Raw genomic sequence first — 19,972 nt, forward strand, 5'->3', positions numbered from 1 at the left:
TCTAAGTTTTTGATCCCTCATCGAGAAAATCAAACTTTCTACGATTTATTGTTTTGAACTTAGAGTTTGGACTTGTGGAGTTTTCCAACAATCCTCTTTGATATGCCCAAGATTTCCATCGAAATAAAAAGCAAACTTTGAAATCTGCATCAAAATTAACTTTATTTTGATTTTTCTTCATGTGCTAATTTGTCTATTTTCCTTTCCCTTTGACCATAAAGGCTTTGTTAAACATACTTTCTTCTTTGCACAAGTCCAACTCTTCCCAAATTTAACAATCCAGAAATCTCCAAGTGTCAATTGTGAGACTTTCCCAATTAATTTCAAGGGGGCCTTGAAGGTTTATAGGACAATAAGACTCTTAGTGCTTGTTTTACCAACTCCTTATCTTTTATATCAACATTAGCCACTGCCAATTTATCCCCCACAATCTAATTTTGCATACAAATATTTTTTTCTTTAGTTCTTGTTACTGCAAAATCTAATAGGCCTAGTGCAAAGCCTCACTAGGTAACATAGGCCTTATGGCAACAAGAGATCAGCCACCACTGTCACCTCAATGGCTTTTCTCCAACTATTTAATGGTGTGTAACAGTTTAAGGTAATTTTGCCCTAGGACTTCTTGCACAACTAGGGTTTTTATTTGCAGCTTTTTTTTTTAACTTACAAGATTCTAATTTGATAAAAAGTAACACTATATTATCATTCAATCAATGATATAATATTCAATTAGACTAAACAATGCAATATGAAGATTCGAGCTTCAAAAAGGGAGTGTAATCAGCATAACATCTACCAAAATCTCCAATGCAATAATAATCCAAATTTAATTCAAAGTTTCAAAATGCCTAACTATTCACTGTTGGGTTTGTTCTCCATGTAGGGCCCTTGCACTCCCTTCGATGGTAAACCCACCTTCCGAAAATTATCTATCCCCGTGGCCCACACAGCGCCTATTACAAGGGTAAAACTTCGGCGGCCAATGGTTGTGCGTCGCTTCAGAATACAGCTCAGGGTTTGTCACGTATAAAGACTTCGACACCACAAATTAAACAACCTTGATTCCCACAAAAGAGATTTTGACCTGTGGACTATGACCCTGCTTTGAATCGGTCTTCAATGCCACTGTCAAGATTTCCTTCATGTCATTCGTTGCTGACTCAAGGTTCTTCTCTCCTACGATGTCTGAATTTGAATTTTTGTGATCACTCAAAAAACCCTAACTAGTCCAAGGTCCTTGTGCCCAAAACACAACTTCTGCTTTTTCTCTCCTCAACCAGCTTCCACTTCTCAACTAATAAACTCATTGCCTTTTTTTTAAGATGATCCAAATTGTGCCATTGTCGTGTATATGCTTAACAGAGATAAAGTAGTTCCACGTTGTCTTCACCAGGCAATAAACAGAGAATTTTCTCTCCTTCAAGACCTCAAGAATTCTCGCTACTCTGATGATTCTTATTCAGAAAAACCTTAAAATTTGTTGCCCAACCAAAAAACCCTTGTGCTCAAATAACAGAGAATTTATTTATAATTTCGCTCCTTCAAAATATTCTTGTGCCCAAACAGAAGAGGAAATCGAAGAGGTCAACTAGGGTGGAATCTTTCACCACCGAAATTGACAAGAGAGATTGGGGTCTTAAAACCCTCAGAGCTAATGCTCAAGAAACAAATGAATTGATCCACACTTGATGATCAAAATGAATCCAATCCTCCTTTATTTATACGCTTCCTTGAGGGTTTCATCTTCATAAATGGTTGAGTAAATCTTACTCAAAACCCCAATTTTGGGTTTTTCGCCCAGCTGCCCCAAAACTTGCCCAGCAATGGGTATTTTTTGGTGTTTTCCCCTTTTTAGGAGGACTATAGCCTACGGGGATGGATAGGCTAATGAGTCTTATTTGTCCTCAATTTGTTGAGGACATTACAGTCCCCCTTGCCCAAAATTGCTTTCCCTCAGGCAATTGCAAGTTCAGGTGCAGCAAAATTTGCTCTCCTTCCCATGTTGCATCCTCCTCTGGTAAATATTCTTCCATCTGATGAGGTATTCCAGAATTACTCATCCCCTTAACTTCTTTTCCCGCTTTCCATGATCGTTTCCGGAATCAATTCCAATTGTCCTTCTTCATCTAATGGTGGTAATTCGATAGAGGTGGTGACCTGCTGACCCACAACCCTTTTAAGGCATGATACATGGAATACATTGTGAATTTGGTTGTTACTCGATAGCTCCAACTTGTGTGCCACCTCACCCACTATACGAATAACTTTGTAAGGCCCACAAAACCTCGGCTTCAATTTTTCTACCCCGCTTCTCTTGAGTGTAGACTATCTAGAGGGTTGCAATCACAAGAAAACAAGATCTCCTATCTCAAAATTGCACTCTATTTTATGCTAACTACGTACAATTTCTGCTGATTTTGAGCAACCTATATGTTTTCCTTGAGTACCCTGAGAATGCCTTGACTCTCTTGTATACAATGCCTGGCAAGAGGTGCCTTGTCTCCAAAAATTATGTTGATGAAGGATGGTGCATCATATCCATACAGGGCCTTGAAGGGTGTCATCCCGATGGATAAGTGGTAGGTGGTGTTGTAGCAATACTCCCCAAGGTACAACCACTTAATCCATGCCTTCTATTGACCTGTCACATAGTTGCATAGGTACCCTTCAATCCACTTATTCACAATTTATGTCTGACCGTCGGTTTGAGGGTGATAGCTAGTGCTAGGGGTCAATTCAATTCCCACTAGCCTGAAAAGCTCCTGCCAAAATGCACCCATAAATCTACTATCACGATCACTGACTATATTTTTTGGCAGCCCATGCAGTCTAAAGACTTCTTTGAAAAATAGTTTTGCCACTTGTTTGGCCAAATAATCAGTTGAGATGGAAAAGAAGTGTGCGAATTTAGTTAGCCTATCTACCACCGTGTAGATGCAGTCCTTCCCTTGCGTTTTGGGTAACCCTGTGATGAAATCCATCGAGATGCTCTCCCATTTTTGTTTTGGGATTGGTAGGGGTTGGAGAAGACCTGCAGGATGTGTATGCTCAACCTTATTCTGTTGGCATGTCATGAATTCCCTGATGTATTTCATCACATCTTCCTTAAGCCCTTTCCACGAGAATCGTTCTCGAATCTGTCTATATGTCTTGAAAAATCCCCAATGCCCAACCAAGGGAATATCATGTGTAACCTTCAAAATCTTTTCCCTGATTGTAGATTCAGGAACCAGGTATACCATGTATTTATAATAAATGACTCCATGAATTATTTTGCACCTATCATCCAGAATGATCTCGTCAATTAGTGCACAGGTAAATTGGTTCTTGGCATACTTTGCTGCAAGGTGTGCCTTCCAATCTTTTGTGAGTTCCATAGGGCACATGTTGTTGGTTTCCTAGAAAGTGCATCAGCCACAACATTCTTCTTTCCCTTCACATACTCGGGCACATGTTGTTGGTTTCCTAGAAAGTGCATCGGCCACAACATTCTTCTTTCCCTTCACATACTCAATATCAAAGTCATAAGCTTGGATCTTGCTTACCCATTTCTGTTTCCGCTCGTTAAGGTCCTTTTGCCCCAGGAAATGACACAAGTTGTTGTGGTCTGTCCTAACTATGAACCTATTTCCAACCAAATATTGTCTGAACTTTGCCAAAGCATGCATGATAGCCAACATCTCCTTGTCATATATGGAGTAAAGCTTCTTTGTGTCCTGAAGCTTCCAACTTTCGAATGTGATAGGGTGACCCTTTTGCATTAAGACAACCCCTATTCCTTCCCCTGATGCATCGCACTCCAATATGAATGGTTGACCAAAGTCGGGAAGAGCCAAGACTGGACATGAGCTCATTATTTCTTTGAACTTGTTAAATGTCTTGTCAGATTCTTCTATCCACCTGAATGCTCCCTTTTTGGTTAAGTTTATCAAAGGTGCACTTAACTGAGAGAAACCCTTAACGAACCATCAGTAGTAGCTGCAGATCTTGAGGAACCCACGTAATTTTGTTAGGGTTTTGGGTGTGGGCGAATCCAATATTGCTTGAATTTTCTCTTGATGAACCTGTACTCCCTTTGCGTTGATTATGTGTCCTAAATAAAGAATCTTCATCAACCCAAACTCGCATTTCGACGCTTTGGCATAAAGAGACTGCTCCTGCATAATTCTCAAAATTGTATCCAAATGCCTCAGATGATCATCCCATGTTTTGTTGAAAATGAGAAGGTCATCAAAGAACACTAATAAAAACTTCCTTAGTTGTTTGTTGAAGATATTGTTCATACGGAATTGGAAGATAACGGGGGCATTGGTTGGCCCAAACAACATGACCAAAAGTTTGAAATGTCCATAATGACATCGAAATGTTGTTTTCGGCACTTCTTATTCTCATACTTGGATTTGATGGTACCCCGATCGTAAATCAATTTTTGAAAAGTAAATTGACCTATGAAGTTCGTTCAATAATTCATCAATCATGGGAATAGAGTACCTGTTTTTTATAGTGTTAAATTTAGTTCTTTGCTTAGGACAATCACTTCAATGTTCATGTTGGCTCATTTATAATTCCAATTCCAATTTAGTTCCATTAGCAATCACATAATCCATTATCACATTGATAGTAACTGAAGAAAGAATGTAGACAATAAATGCAGAAGACAAGCCAAGACAAGAGAACACAGGATTGGCTCAAGCAAGGGAAAAACCCCAAGAAGGGGAAAACCCTTGATCAATCTTCTTATTAAATATATCGAATGTCTAGTAGAGAGAGATAAGAGTACAATAATCTAAAGTCAAAGCAGACTAGCCAATTGACTTAACAACATAGCCTTTAAACAAATCGATGGTGCACACAAGATCGCAATCCTGAAATATTAAAGAGGGTTAGGGCTGCTGGCGAATAACTGATGACCCTTCTAACTGAATTAGAACACCTCCTATTAACTACGGCTTTGCTTGACAAGAAGGATGCTACCCTTTGCTAGTCCTTAGGGTCAGATCTGTGGCTCATCTTGTAGCATCAGTATTCCAAAAGGTTGTGGCCTTTCTTTGAATACACAGGCAGCAAAATACTAGATCAAGATACCCTAAATACCCTCTTGGACCATACTACAGTTCACCGAGCTACACCACAAAGAATTATGATCATTGATTCAAAGGATACACCTTCTAACTAGGCAGCAGTGTACTTGTGCCTGCGGTTTAGAAAGAAGACCCAACACCAGGCCTCTCAATCCTTCAACAAGATACTCGAACCTTGTTGTAGCTACAACAAGCTCTGCGGGCCAAAACAAAAGGTAAATAATAGTTGAAACTAGCACTGAATGCCCCACACTTACCTCAGAAGTCTCGGCCCGGTTCCTTCAAGAGATCCACACCAAAACGTCAAGACAATCCTTCCCCAAACTCTTCTTTCTGCCTAAGTCCTGCAACATTTCAAAGGTAAATATGATTCGCTCTTATTATACAACCAAATGAGGATGGAGGGTGACTATATATATACAAATAGATATGATGATTTTCCCTTATGGAGGTGAAGTCAACCTTGACACTTTGGAGGCAAATTCAAATTTCAATTTTTCAAATTTTTCCCGCCTTGATAAGGTTATGCCTTATAGAATTTCTTTTGAATGAATAAGTACTTTTTCTTATCCAAATTTGGTGATCCTTAGGTCGATTTTGATCCTCTCGAGAAGAGGAATTTAATGCAAGGATTATCTTCATCAGATAAGTTGTCCAAAGTGGAATTTGGCCCTAGTTTCCAATCTTAACACTCCCTCTCAACTAGGGAGAATTCCTCAAGAGAATTCCTCCTGTCAAACCATCAACCATTGTCACCAATCATCATGCCATCCTGTCGCCATGAACCATCTCTGTAACTCATCTCAACTCTATTGAACACTGATATAGATAATGAAGAAGAATCGATTAAGAGTGAGTCACAAGACCTTACCACTCTCCACTGACAAAAGTCAGTCCACATAACCATGTGAAGAACCGAAATCAGACTTGATCTCAAGTGATCAAGTTTGTTGAACATCAACATCCTAGACAAAGGTCCCTATCCACTTTTCCCAACTCATTAGCCAGATGAGAGGTACTTCCCATGTGTCCAGGACTACATGGGTAGGATGATGCAAGAACACCAGCAGGGTAAGAATATATCACATCCTGCTCACAACCACACGTAGGGAAGGGATAAACCACACCCTACAAACACATGTCACAACCACACGTAGGGAAAGGATAAATCACACCCTACAAACACATGTCACAACCACACATAGGGAAACGATAAAGGGAAAGGATAAACCACATCCTACAAACACATGTCACAACCACACGTAGCGAAAGGATAAACCACATCCTACACACATGCAAACCACCAAGAGTAGGGAAAGGATGAACCACGTCCTACATGCATGTTAACCATCAATAATAGGAAGAATCCTACACGTGGGGAAAGGATGAACCAAGTCCCACCGACATGTCAACCATCAATCCTAGGGAATGAGCATCCTACATGTGGGGAAAGGATGAACCACGTCCCACCAACATGTCAAGCATATGCCTATATGCATCTCCGCAGGAGAAGGTGAACCACTCATCCTATGCATATGTCATCAATAGTAGGGGAAGGTGAACCACTCACCCTATGGTCACTCATAGCTCAAGAAATACCTCAAGCCCCTAGGAGCTTCCTTCCAGAGCTCAATGTTCAACCAAGGCCCTCTTAATAGGGTCTATCCACGATTCCGAACCTTTCTTTGAATAAAGATAATCTTGACCTTAGCAAGAGGCTATGTCAAGATGACATTAATCTGCTCATTTAATCAATAATGGTGAAGCTTGGTAACTCTCCAATGTACCATATCAAAATAAAGTGGTACCCAATACTTGGAGCTGTCGTGGAACATGGATTTTCTGAAGAATGAATCCCACTCAAGAATATCAACAGTGGTTATTAGTATGTGCTCAAATAGCTCACTGAAGAGCTTCCTCAACCAACTGTCTTCCTAATAAGCCATACTCGCTGCTATATACATACAACCTCAATAGTGATTCCCGAGCAACTGAATAACACTAGATGTGCTCTTCCCATCCATGATACTGCCAATCGAGCCAACATGTGAATATCCAAGGAATCTTAGATTTCTACAGTGTATCTCAGATTATAGATAATAGGATCGTAGACATATCTCACTAAGCAGTTATCCAATATATAAGAGGCTCATCCGTAGATTGATTTTGAGCCTTCATAGCAAGACATATGACTGATAGGGTGTTTATCAAGAACACCAGGGATCTCACGAGATATACGTATGTAGACCAGCAGTTTTTCCATCTCATCAGACCTTTAAGTGTATGAAATAGTGTGTCAAGCCTACGTCTTCCATCTCGACTTTAAAAATCAACTACCTCTTATATTGATAAACGAGAGGGTCACAAATCGGACATTACCAGTAACTGCATTCTTTTAGTACAATCATGGTTTGTTCATAATCCCTTCTTAAATATAGAGAAAGTGACCTTGCCAAAACACAATCATCGAGCCATCCATGACTTGCCATTTTTCTGCTATAGACTCTTAGGTCCATGAGCCAAAGTCTTTATGCATCTTCTATGTAGTCTTTCAAGTAACAAGGATATATCAAGGCAACACCAGAATCATCAACATCGGACAAGAGGAGTCATACTGCCAGGGATTCTATAGATCCTTTTGAAGCTTTGCTTCACGTGATCATCTAGCTTTCAATCATGAGCTTCTTATGCAAGGGATGAGACTTTCCACGAGGCAACTTTAACAACAGGCTTCTAGGAAGTTGCTTTAGATCATATAGTAAAGAATCATCATGATCCTTCTTCAACTAGAGTGAAGAAATCCTCCAATGAGATCAATCCGAGAATAGCTGCATTATTTTATATGACTGCAATCAACACATTAAATCACCCAATCCCAATCAAGATGCCAAAATCAGGGTTCTCACAATTCCCTCTGCTTACCATGCTTAATTATGATAGAGAATCTGCCATGCACACTTTCTTTATGAGGCACTTGCAATAGCCATAGACAAGTATTATCGAGCACAATATCATGAAATCAAACCATCATTAATCATCATGAGGGATAGACATATATGATCTAAATGCAAAGCCTTTTGTACTTTATGATTATAAAGGTTGCTTGCAAGTTCCTGTCCTAGGTTGTTCTGCTTCTTTAGCAGATCTTAAAATGAGTTGCACCTTTTGGTAAAGACAAAGATGCTGCAATTTCTTTTGCTGAGAGATCGCTTTAGCTTCTTTATAGAAGATAACCTTTCAAAGGATGACAATCAAGCTTTTCAGAGTTCATATATGTCTTGTCCACAACTTTGATTGTGAACAAGACTGTAACACTGTCATCAATTTATAGGTACTGTAACGTATCATAATTGCTACTGAACAGTACTGATGTCATACATATTACATACCATAAATAGTGGTGAGCTGTGAGGGAACAAAGTAAGACCACTGCTCAGGATTCTATTTTTGACTTTTATGATAGCTTCAGATCTTTCAAACTTCCAAGAGGAGCACTTCTTCTTGAGAGATGACTTCAGCAGAATTTCTATTATGCTACTTGACGCTGGGTATATAAGATTTCTCAAACTGAGAGAGGATTGTCTTAGCAATAATCAAATGCTTCCACTGCTTGATGTCTGTGACCAAAAATTTATTGAAGTCTATTTCTGGGATCTCAATGAACCCATTGTAAATCAACATCTCCACAGGTTGACTCACCTGATATAAGCAGTTTGAATTGTGTGTGTGTGTTGATCAGGTCACTGTAGGAAGTGCAAGATCCATACTATCAGTATATATTCTTATCACTGCATTAGACTCCATATATTTTACTGTCCTCATCTAGGAAAGTCACTGACATTAGAATTTTGAGGTCAAAATAGAATATTGTCCAGAATTTAAATTATTGTTATGAGTTTTTCTGAGTGTTACTATCCATGTGACATATACATCACTAACACCTTATTCATTGTGTCATGGCCAATATAGGTCATTGTTATATATTTCATATATATATATATATATATATACTGCGATGAAGACCATTGATCATAGTACATAATATTGCCATTCACAGAGTCTAATGGAGTGCAGATCTGGAGGATACATGCAAGACTTTGATAAGCCATACCTTAGAGAAATTAAAGAATACGAGCCTTAGAGAATCGCATCTGGGTTTGAAGTTTGTACAGACTTCTTGAGAAGGTGCATATAGAGCCGATATGTAGTCATAGTGAGTTACTGCCACACCATTATAACGATCCACTTTGATGAGCCACAGACCATAGAAGAATGAATATGTTGAAGATACCATGGACAGAGGTATAACGAGGCATTGCTAATACAGTGATGCCTGTAGCTTGCTTCTGAGGAAATAAAATACTGCCTGAAGTGATGCTTCTGAATACGGAGTGGGTCAGAGATGATGTGATCCAACAAATATGTGACAATGCAAATCATTGAAAGATACCGACCTCTCGAAAGAATTACAATCCTCAGATAGTATGCGAGCCATTTGTCTTGATAAGCTAACCAGTAACTCACGCCCTTGTTGCTTAAGGATCGAATCCAGCTGAACCTTCTTATTACTGAACCGAATTCAAAATCATCATACCAGATTTGGAAAAGGAGATCGAACTATTAGAATATTCTTTGCTAGACTCTTCTGATAAGTTGCAGAGATAAGAGGACGAGCCTTAGAATCTTCTTAGTGATTGCATTCTCTCTTGCTTGGGCTTGTCCTCACCTAAGCTCTGATACCATGTTAAATTTTGTTCTTTGCTTAGGACAATCACTTCAATGTTCATGTTAGCTCATTTATAATTCCAATTTAGTTCCATTAGCAATCACATAATCCATTATCACATTGATAGTAACTGAAGAAAGAACGTAGACAATAAATGCAGAAGATAAGCCAAGACAAGAGAACACAGGATTGGCTCAAGCCAGGGGAAACCCCTCATCAATCTTCTTATTAAATATTAAAAATGTCCAGCAGAGAGAGATAAGAGTACAATAATCTAAAGTCAAAGCAGACTAGCCAATTGATCTAACAGCACAGCCTTTAAACAAATCGATGGTGCACACAAGACTGCAATCCTGATATACTTAAGAGGGTTAGGGCTGCTGGCGAATAATTGATGACCCTTCTAACTGAATCAGAACACCTCTTCTTAACTGTGGCTTTGCTTGACAAGAAGGATGCTACCCTTTGCCAGTCCTTAGGGTCAGATCTGTGGCTCATCTTGTAGCATCAGACTTTCAAAAGGTTGCGGCCTTTCTTTGAATCAACAGGCAGCAAAATACTAGATCAAGATACCCTAAATACCCTCTGGGCCAAACTACAGTTCACCGAGCTGCACCACAAAGAATTTTGATCATCAATTCAAAGGATACACTTTCTGACTAGGCAGCGGTGTACTCCTTGTGCCTGCGGTTTAGAGAGGAGACCCAACACCAGGCCTCTCGGCCCTTCAACAAGATACTCCAACCTTGTTGTAGCTACAACAAGCTTTGCGGCCCAGAACAAAAGGTAAATAATAGTAGAAACTAACACTGAATGGCCCACACTTACCTCAGATGTCTCGGCCCTGTTCCTTCAAGAGATCCGCACCAAAACGTCAAGACAATCCTTCCCCAAACTCTTCTTTCTGCCTCAGTCCAACAACATTCCAGAGGTAGATATGATTCACTCTTATTATACTCAAATGAGGATGGAGGGTGACTATATATATATACAAATAGAGGTGATGATTTTCCCTTATGGAAGTGAACTGACCTTGACACTTTGGAGGCAAATTCAAATTTCAAATTTTCAAATTTTTCCCTCCTTGATAAGGTTATGCCTTATAGAATATCTTTTTAGTGAATAAGTACTTTTTCTTATCCAAATTTGGTGATCCTTGGGTCGATTTTGATCCTCTCGAGAAGAGGAATTTAATGCAAGGATTATCTTCATAGGATAAGCTGTCCAAAGTGGAATTTGGCCCTAGTTTCCAATCTTAACAGATAGTTTTCTTGTTGAGTGCTCAGTAATCAATGCACATTCTCCATTTGCCATCCTTCTTCTTTACCAAGACCACAGATGAGGCGAATGGACTCGAGCTAGGTCTGATGTGGCACATTTCTAACAGCTCCTGGATGGTCTTTTCTATTTCATCCTTGAATTTCTTCGGGTGTCAGTAAGGCGTGGTGATCACAGGCTTAGCTCCCTCTTCCAGTTCTATAGTGTGCTCGAATCCTCTCTTAGGAGGCAATCCTGGAGGAATATCACCAAACACTGAAGCATGCTTGTCAATGTTGAAGTTTCTAAGTTTACTTAGTTTAGAAACCCTTCATGCACTTTTTCTGATTTATTCCTACCTACTTGTTATTTTTCTTTAACAAGTTATTTACAAAGTAAATACTGAAAATAAACACCAGTGCATGCTCAACATATTACAGATCAACAACTAAAAGAAGCAAGAACAAACACACCACATGACACCATTATTTTTGGACCAATGTCCCCGGAAAAACCCAATGCAGGAAAACTGGTGCAGCTATCTGAGGGTTTTCTTATTAAGCAATATCAGAGTACAATCTGGGTGCCAAAACTGGCCTACCCAATAGAGAATTTCCTTAGCAGCTATACCTCACAATTTGAGAGAAATCTCCTAGCTGAAACCCCGGAAAATCCTTCTGGCAGCTCCTCAGCACAAAACTGCTCTGCAACCCCAGCGTCTGCCCAATCTGGACTGCATCAGCCCCTCTCTATCTCACGTTGGCCCTGCATCAGCCTTTCTTGGCCTGCGTCAGCCCCAGGAGGCCCTGCATCAGCTTTCTAGGCCTCTGCGTTAGACACACTGGCCTCTCTAGTGTTCTGCGCAGCACTTCGCTGCCTTTGCATGAGCCCTTGCTGGCTCTGCGTCACTCTCATTCGCTGTTGCGCTACTCTCCCGACACAATATCTGCCTTCTCTGTTTCTCTGTACTCAATGCCCCTCAGCTACTCTCCCGATCACTGATTCTATCTTTCTTAACAAACCCCGCTCTAGAGAATAGAATGATTGATCACTCTGGTGTGTTCTCCAAGTGACCCTCAAGCCTCCTCTTATACTTTTCCTGTTGACATCTCAACAGCCGAAATTAAGTCCCTAATCAACGGCTAAGATTAGATCTGGCTTGATCCATGTCTTTTGGACCATTCTAACACAGATTCATATTAATACACATTAATATTTTATTTTCCCTAAGTTTAGACTTAGGAACTCCATTAAAAATATTAATTAATTTAATATATCCTGATCTATTTAGAATCTGCCCAAACCCTTTTTGGGTATTGGAGATCTCATGTGCTCCAACCTCTCCACCAAATTTCGTGGTTGGAGCACATCCGATGCTACCCCAAATCAACAGTCAATTATTTGTTGAATATCTGTGTTGTGCCGTGGTTTTTTGATGGGTACCTTTTGGCTCATGATTTTGCAGTTTGTTGCATATGCGACATTGTTGTGCTTGAAGCAATGTTTTTAAAACCGGAACCGGTGACCGGACCGGTCCACCTAATGAACCGGTTTACCGACCGGAACCGGTCTAACCGGGACTGGTTTGGTCTAAACGAACCGGTTTTAGAAAAATACATTAAATAATTATTTTTTAATGAAAAAAACTATTTTTAAGATTTAAAACCATGATTCCAAGCCAATAGAGACAAAATATGCAAAGATTGCTCATTTATATACCATGTAAAGGTGAATATATCAAAATGGCACCGAGTGCAATACATATCATCGACAAAATGCATAAGCAATGAGGCACAAGTACAGATACACAAATATGGCACAAGTTTGTGCATTAGTCCATTCACTGCCTGAAGCACAATTTCTAAAACAGTCATCTTCAGTCAGACTTTTAACACACAAAACACTGGTAGCCACATTTGTTTCACTGTTATAAAGTCCTTTTCCTTATGGTCTCAATGTCATTCAAAGGCATGTCATTACTGTTATACATTCATCAAAGCATAAAGATTAGTGCATATTTCAACTCTGGTACAACCTTCAGTACTATGAATTACATGTACAGTGCTTATGGGCAGATGTATCGTTCTAATAAACAGGTTTTTCCACATACTACTACTACAGGTAATCTCTGAGCATTTAATCATGCATTACTTAGTCAACAGAGGCACATCCATCAATATACCAAAGTTATTGTAATTTAACTTTAAATCTTCCACGGGTAGTTTGATGCTCCCAGCAGCCGATATAGGGAAAAATGTTCTTCAGATCTCTTGCCGGTCCTTGTGTCATTGATGAAAATTCAAGCAACACATGATGCAAATATGGAAGTCTACAGAAGATCCCATCCCCAAAGATAAATAATTTAGCAATAAATCTAGAAAACAGCAATGAGTCTGTAGATTAAGCTGTTCTATTTTCCATGCCAGTTATTGACAGCTTTGTTGCACAGCTAGCAGTTTGTTTTACTAGCACATCCAACAGATGCAGCATATTTTAAATTCAAGAAAGTTTGTGACTCGGGTTGAAGAACAAGGAGTGGTTCACTCTAGTTTCTGTGCTAGGATCCAGAAAATTTTGGATCACATTTAAACCCCTGTTTGTCAGCAGCTACAGACAACATCGTTATGTATTTCATTGTGTACTTTGTATAAGAGCACAGATAATCATGAAAATGTCACATTTATATGCAATCAGTATAAATGAGTGAATGGTTGCCTGACAATTTAAACAAGGACCCCTCTGTGTAGCCAAGGGAAAAGTGGAAAATATTCTGTATTTCATTGTGTACTTTGTATAAGAGCACAAATATTCATGATAATGTTATATTTCCATGCAATCAGAATAAATGAGTGAATGCTTGCCTTCCAATTTAAACAAGAACTCATATGTGTGGCCATGAGAACACATTCTGTGTATCACGTTATCATGTATGCAAAACAAGTTCAGTTTAGTGGCAAAAATGCAACAGTTGTAAGGTCACTAGTTCCACTATCGAGAAACTTTAATTCATGCTTTCCAGGTTGACATGCACATTTGCAGTAATTGCTATAGTTTGAAGGTTTCAAGGGCTTCAAACTTCTTCAATTCAGACATACTGGTTGTAGGCATGTAGCTAGGGCTCCGTCCATTTCTCATATACTTAAATACCTTGCACAGTGATGAAGATCACAGGTACTATGAGCTGTTTAAGCTGATGCAAAACTAGTCTTTTGCAAGTTATGGTGGGCATGCCTAAAACCGGCCGGTTTAGGACGGAACCGGCCGGTTTTCACCGGTTAGGGCCAAAAAATGGAGAAACTGCCTTTCCAACCAGGTTTTTTGGCCGGTTTAGACCGGCGGCCTTGCTAACCGGCCCGTTAGACCGGTAACCGGTTTTTAAAAACAGTTTTAAAAACACTGGCTTGAAGATAGTTTCCATTCTTCTAGCTAAAACAACTTGTGGCCCGCCGCTTTGCATATGCGACATCGTTGTGCTTGAAGATAGTTTCCATTCTTCTAGCTAAAACAACCTGTGGCCCGCCGCTTTCCATACCTCTTAAGACTCCCCTACTGCCATTTGGTGCTTTAAATTCCATTTCCAGTGCTTGGTAGTCCATTGTGTGCTTGCCCAACGAATACAGCCATTGAACCCCTAATATCGTATTGAGATTTGCAAGATCTATTACATAGAAATCACTTGTAAAAGAATAGTTACCAAGAATTATACTCAAACCTGGAATCATTCATGTGCAATCCAAGTTGTACTCATCCGCAACTATCACATCCAAGCCCTCGAACTCTTCGGTGGCAAGTCCCCTTTTAGCTACTAAAGATGCATCAATGAAGTTGTGTGTGGCTCCTCCATCAATTAGGGTTGTGATGCGCTATCCCTTCACGACTCCTCTGACCCTGAAGGTGTAATACTTGGGCATGCTTGAAAGGGTTGCAATCTTAACCTGTGGTCATGTCTTCTTTTCTTTGTTGGGCATTTCCTCTTGTGGCGATTCTTCCTTGGAGTTGTTAGGCTTTTCTTCTTCCTTCTGCGGTGGTTCTTCATTGGTACTTGGAGTGACCCCTTCTTCTTCTTTATCATCAAAGAGTACTTCGATGTAGTGAATATTCCCCTTTCCTAAACAACGATGTCCAAGTTCCCATGGTTCCCTACACATAAAACATAGTTGTTTCCTCCTCAGTTCACTTCGAGTTTCTTCATCCAGTCTGTCCCTTTTGGGCCCATCACTTGGGAAAAAATTCTTCTCCTTATCTTTTGGAGGAATGAAAGGTCTGGATGGGACCTTAGCTTTAGCAGTCGCATTTCCCATGTCTCGAGTCTTCTTGATGGCTTCTTGAAGAGTGGCGGGGTTGAATGCCTTGACCCATCCTTATAGGGGTTCATCTCATGCTTCGACGAAAAGCATAACTAATCGCTCTTTAGATATATTTGTTACCATAATTGTGGTGCACTCAAATTTTGCAATAAACTCTTCACGGGACCCTAATTTCTTGAGTAATGCCAATTCTCTGAAGTGGATGTTTGGGTTCTTTCGATCGAATCTTTCTATCAGCCTTTGTATAAAATCTTCATAAGAAGTGATGTTGGCATGCCCCAAAGTTACTAGACCATGATACCACCACTCATGTGCTTCCCCTTCTAAATGTAATGTGGCAAATTGAATCGCATCTACTTCAGCCATAGGATTGAGCCTGAAGTAGGTGTCCAATTTTTGCACCCAAGCCCTTGTTGTACATTTTTAGATGATCCATCAAATGAGGGAAGGGAAAGTTTACTCACCTTGCATATTAGATCGAAATTAGGTTGTCCTCTAGGTCTATTTTTGAATCTGAAAGTACTATATTCATTGAAGGTAATAGCAGCTCGTGTGTTTTCTTCTAGCACAGCATATTCCCGAAAATAACCATCCAACAGTCTGTTTGGTTCAACAACTTCTTGGTTTGTCGCAGCTTGATTATTCGTGAAATGAAGAAGCAATGGTCGGTGACTCCTTTTGTTGCTTCCTTGGTGTTAGGAGGACCAGGGTTATGATCTCCACTCCCTTCCATGTTAGTTTTGTTGTTGCAAGAAACATTTTCATTACCTATGAGATGAGTCATCACTTGAGCAAGTTGTTGCTAGCCCTGGGCCAAGGTGTGCATTATCTATTGTCCTTGTTGTTGCCCCTATAATATTAAATTTGAGATTTTTGTCTATCCATGTATCAATACATGTAAGAGATCCTTGGTGTTTGGATCTCCTCGTTCCTCCTTACCCTGCATGGCTTCCATGCGATTACCCTTATTTTTCTTAACTGCAACGTTACTTGAATCTCCCAGAAACATGCACCAAACTTACAGGTTGGCAAGATTCCAACGCTCTAATACCGCTATAACAGTCTAAGGTAATTTTTCCGTAGGACTTCTTGCACAGCTAGAGTTTTTATTGGCAACATTTTTTTTAACTTACAAGATTCTAATTTGATAAAAAGTGACACTATATTATCATTCAATCAATGATATAATATTCAATTAGGCTAAACAATGCAATATAAAGGTTCGAGCTTCAACAAGGGAGCGTAACATCTACCGAAATCTCCAATGCAATAATAATCCAAATTTAATTTGGAGGTTCAAAACGACTAACTATTCATTCTTGGGTATGTTTTCCATGTAGGGCCCTCGCACTCCCTTCGATGGTCAACCCACCTTCCGAAAATTATCTATCCTCATGGCCCACACCAGGGTTGTGAGGGAGCAGCTCCACCCCTCAAACCAACTCCCGGAGCGCGCTTCCTTCTGGAGCAACTTGGGAGCGACCCTAGGAGCGAAAATTTCGCTCCCTAGCCTTTTTTGCAATTTTTTTTTGCAGTAACATTCCAAATGCAATTTTTTTCAAAGAAACAAATAATTTTTGAGTGGGGCAACCTAATGATCAAGCCTATGGCCCTAGTATTGATATGTGATTCATGGTAATGTTAAATTCTTAAAGTAAAAGTGACATTCTCCTTAATCTTCATTTTGGTTCCGATCTCATTGGATTTCATATGGAGAAAGTAGAATTTTAGATCTCATTCAAAATCCAGCAGACTTATCAGTTTTTCAAGATTTCAGGATTGGGGGATTGCAATGTTTCCATTGGATTTTGTCATGTATTAGGGTATGGAACTCGTATTTAATCAAGAGCACCAATCCCTCTATGTACCTTGATGTTAGTGACATTGGTTGTCGAACTCCTCTATCATGACCCTACTAAAAATGTACCCATCACTCAAACAAAATCTTGACTTGACATGCTATGTTTTTCTATCTTATGTTAATGCTTAGAGGATGATATTAATGACAAGGATCCCTATACAGATAAAGAGGTAATGACAAAGATATCTCTGGATATTAATGCTTAGAGGGTGATATTAATGACAAATATCCTGATTTTCCAACAAGACTCAAAAATTAGACATTTCTCGTGGCGGCAAGAGGCCCAAGCATTAGCAATAGATAATAGATTTACTTGTCTTTCCTAGTTTCTTGGCAATTATAACTCATTGGTAATGAATTATGAATATGATGCTTCTTGAAAGTTGAAAGTCGTTTCATTTCATTTCATTTTGTAACATTTCATTTCATGTTAGAGATTCTTTATTATTGTGGTTACACTTAGCTTACAAGTACAACTTTGATGATCAATGATAATAAATGTTATATATTAAATTTTGAAAGCTTGAAACTTTAAGATTGATGAATCATGAGACTCAATATGTTGTATGTTACTAACTTGTAGACGTGGTTGATGAAGATTATAACTTCTAGATGATTGATGTTATATGGTTCAATCTATGTTTTTATGCTTTTTATATCTAATTCATCATTCTACATGCTTTTGTTTACATATATGCATCAATATATATATATATATATAAAATAAAAAAATCTCCCTGATTCACTCCCGAACCAGGAGCTTCTGAAAATGTCGCTCCCACTCCTACTCCCTATTTTCGCTCTCGCTCCCAAGTAACCTTGGCCCACACAACTCCTGTTACAAGGGTCGTCATTCGGAAATTAATGGTTGTGCGTCGCTTCAAAATACAGCTTGGGCTCTATCACGTATAGAGACTTCGACACACAGATTAAACAGCGTTGATTCCCGCAAAAGAGATTCTAACCTATGGACTATGACCCTGCTACGAATCAGTCTTCAATGCCACCGTCAAGATTTCCTTCGCATCATTCGTTGCTGACTCAAGGTTCTTCTCTCCTACGATGTCTAAGTTTGAATTATTGTGATCGCTCGAAAAACCCTAGCCGGTCCAAGGTCCTGGTGCCAAAACGCAACTTGCATTTTTTCTTTCTTCAATCGGCTTCTACTTCTCAACTAATAAACTTGTTGCCTTTTCTTTTAAGATGATCCAAATTGTGCCACTGTCGTGTATATGCTTAACAGAGATAAGTAGTTCCTCGTTGTCTTCGCTAGATGATAAATAGAGAATTTCCACTCCTTCAAAACCTCAATAATTCTCCCTACTCCAATGATTCTTGTTTAGAAAAACCCTAGAATTTGTTGCCTATTGACCACTAGAGTGGCACCTGAATATTTTTCGAATACTCCATGCCCAAGGATGTACCAAAGGTTGTTTATACCATCAGAGATCATCATATCAATAGAGTTTTCCAACTCTACTTCTTCTCATCTTCTTCTATTGTACCCAGATTCCACAAGCCCTACGGGGATGATGTAAAGTGATGCTAGTATGATGAGTTTGAGTCATGTAACAGGCCTAGGTAGCTTGGGACCTTGTCATCAAGTGAGTCTACTCTGGGAGTTTTTTTTCACTTGGTTAATTATCATTTTCCTCCAAGAATTTAATAATTAATTGAGTTTTTTCCTCCAAGCATATCCCCAAAGCCGGAGTACGGCTTGATGGTGAGGCCTTGGGTGAGTCCTAGTGTCTAGATTCATTGTATATTACCATAATAGATCACTCATAAAATTTCGTGGAATTTGATTAGGTCTAGGGAGTCATTTTTTAATTTTTTTAATTTCTCGCAAGGTGGAAATTGGAATAAATTCTGAATGTAATATGTAATAAGTGATGTCTAGAGAAGTTGTATGGGGTATGTGTGCTCAAAATTACACCTCTCACCCTCAAATTTCTACTATAACACAATTTGAGGGTCAAAAAACGACTTATAGTCCCTCAAAAGCTGATTTTTCAAATGTCGGTGGCAAAAATGAGAAAATTTAAAAAAAAAAATGAATAATTGGAAAAATTTCTAAATTTTTCCAATGTCAAAATAAGTCGAATTTTGACATGGAAATTATGTGGAGAAGCAAAGGATGATGTCGCAGCCATGTGGGACCCACCACACAAAGTACAACTCAAGTCAAAGTTCCAAATGCAAGTCAAAGGGAGTCAAAAGGTTCCACGTTGAGTTAAAGAGGCAAAATTGAAATATTATGTATGATGAAAAGAAAATTATCGATTTAATTCATGTTGGAGATTAAAGTTTGGGCTTTCATCAAATGAGTGGGGAATGGACCCCACTCACTCTCCATACTCTACGTATAGCCAGCAAAGTAAATATTCACATGCCTTAAGTGATGTCCACACTGGCCCAGTCAAAACTCCACGTAGAAAAGGAAAATCAACACTTGGTTTTAAATTTATTTGATGAGATTTGACTTGAGGGAACCATGGAGTATGTCTCCACCAATCTAGTCTAGACTTCACTTTCCACTTGTACGTTGCCAACCCACACAAGGATCTAGGTAGCTGCTACAAGAGCTTACACACAGCATCTACAGCAGCCAATATGCGAATTCGGGAGGCAACTCTTGTCACAATTTGCATAAGTGTCAAGTCATTGTTTCATAATGAGAATGCGTTGGAGGAAATGTTCCTTTTTCACCTACCAATCTCCACACTTGGCAGCCAGGGAT

The 19,972-nt window shown here is 39.3% G+C and overlaps 1 protein-coding gene across 5 annotated transcripts in view; it reads right to left on the reverse strand.

The window, feature by feature from the left end:
• Nucleotides 1-19,972, reverse strand: part of LOC149141463 (SWR1 complex subunit 6-like) — a 280,589-nt gene that overhangs the window by 221,780 nt on the left and 38,837 nt on the right. Inside the window, exon 1 of one of the 5 annotated variants that reach the window (XM_089449560.1) lies at nt 9,193-9,337. The exons of the other annotated variants lie outside the window; for them this stretch is intronic. The gene's annotated coding sequence lies outside the window, so the exon portion shown is untranslated. Of the gene's footprint in view, nt 1-9,192; nt 9,338-19,972 lie in introns of those variants that run through there. 5 annotated transcript variants of the gene reach the window in all.

The sequence above is a fragment of the Pinus tabuliformis genome, chromosome X (assembly GCF_031772625.1).
Source record: "Pinus tabuliformis cultivar Carrire ecotype Pingquan chromosome X, CPIR1, whole genome shotgun sequence".
Lineage (NCBI taxonomy): Eukaryota > Viridiplantae > Streptophyta > Pinopsida > Pinales > Pinaceae > Pinus > Pinus tabuliformis.